This window comes from Corvus brachyrhynchos, unplaced genomic scaffold (genome assembly GCF_000691975.1).
Source record: "Corvus brachyrhynchos isolate BGI_N302 unplaced genomic scaffold, ASM69197v1 scaffold660, whole genome shotgun sequence".
NCBI lineage: Eukaryota > Metazoa > Chordata > Aves > Passeriformes > Corvidae > Corvus > Corvus brachyrhynchos.
Genome location: NW_008235547.1, coordinates 73,930 through 75,138, shown reverse-complemented (window position 1 = coordinate 75,138; position 1,209 = coordinate 73,930). Strand labels below are relative to the sequence as shown.

The window sequence follows — 1,209 nt, the reverse complement described above, 5'->3', positions numbered from 1 at the left end:
TGTCCCCCCTCAGCTGCCCCTGTGACCCCACAGGGGACATTTCCCGCTCTGCCACCCCTCACGGGCACCGTTTTCGCCTCAGACACCGCGTGGGTGCCATTCCTTCCCCCCATGGGCTGCATCCCCCCATTGCTCCTTCCCCTCACATTCCCCATGAGCTCCATCGCCCTGAGTCAAGGCTCTAAAAGGTTAAAATTTTAGCTAACCGTTAGAAGAAATTTGCATTAATTAACATAGAGTAGAGAAACAATGATTAGTGGATGCCTAAGCTAGAGCCAAGTGATGTATTATTTGCCATTATATTTTGGTTTAAGTTTTCTTTGTAGAAGGAAAGAACAAATGAACTGTCATCAAAACAAATTGAAACCAATAGAGCCAAGAACAGCACCTGGGTTTCGTACTAATTAATCCAAAGTAGGAGATCTTGGGCTGCGCCAAGAGGTCACGACGAATTAATCAAAAGTAGGAGTTCTGGGGCTGCGCCAAGAGGTCACGAAGGGCTGCCAACAGCAAGGAGGTGAAAAGGTCACTGTGAGGAAGACATTCCTGACTTCATCTTTCAGGACCACTGACCCAATTCGAGACCACCGACCCAATTCCAGAGAGAAACTGCGCATGTGTGAAAGGCTAATGATCTCATTTTAATGCGGAGCGGGGGATGGGAGGTGCTGGGGCCATATAGGATGTAAAACTTTGAGTGGTAAGTAGAGAACAAAGAACCTTGTACTTGGCTGGAATGTCTTCAGGAGGCTGCTGCCGTGCCGCCCGCCGGTGCCTGAATCAACACAGCACCGTCTAATTGTAATTAGTTAGAGGGGCTTTGTCCGTGGATATCGGCATTTAACGAATCATTCTGGTGACCCAGCCTGGAGAAAGCTCTGTTCGGCTGTGAGACCAGCCCGGGCGGGTGGACCCCTCGGGGCACCCCCGGGATATTCCTGGACAGAGGGCTCCGCTTCCCGAATTGTCCATCCAGCAGCAGACAAGGACTCCTGACCACTAAAACTCCGGACAATACGGTGTGTTTAAAGAAACTCCTGGAGCAGTGGAACAGTGACCTGTAAGGCGTACGCGTGGTCATGGCAGGCTGTTGGTCAGTCGGAGGGAGACGTCCCACGCGCAGCTGGTGCCTGTGTAGTGTCCTGCAAGCTGCACTGGTGTCCAGTGGCCGGCTAAAGGCCACTTGTGGAGCCGCCGGGCCCGGGAGGG

The 1,209-nt window shown here is 52.4% G+C and overlaps 1 protein-coding gene across 3 annotated transcripts in view; it reads left to right on the top strand.

Moving 5' to 3' along the window:
- Positions 1–6: 6 nt before the first annotated feature.
- The window catches only part of LOC108445827, a 6,720-nt gene continuing 5,517 nt past the window's right edge, over positions 7–1,209 (top strand). For all 3 annotated transcript variants that reach the window (XM_017732051.1, XM_017732600.1, XM_017730938.1), the window contains exons 1-2: positions 7–441; positions 490–1,019. The gene's annotated coding sequence lies outside the window, so the exon portion shown is untranslated. The remainder of the gene's footprint in view (positions 442–489; positions 1,020–1,209) is intronic.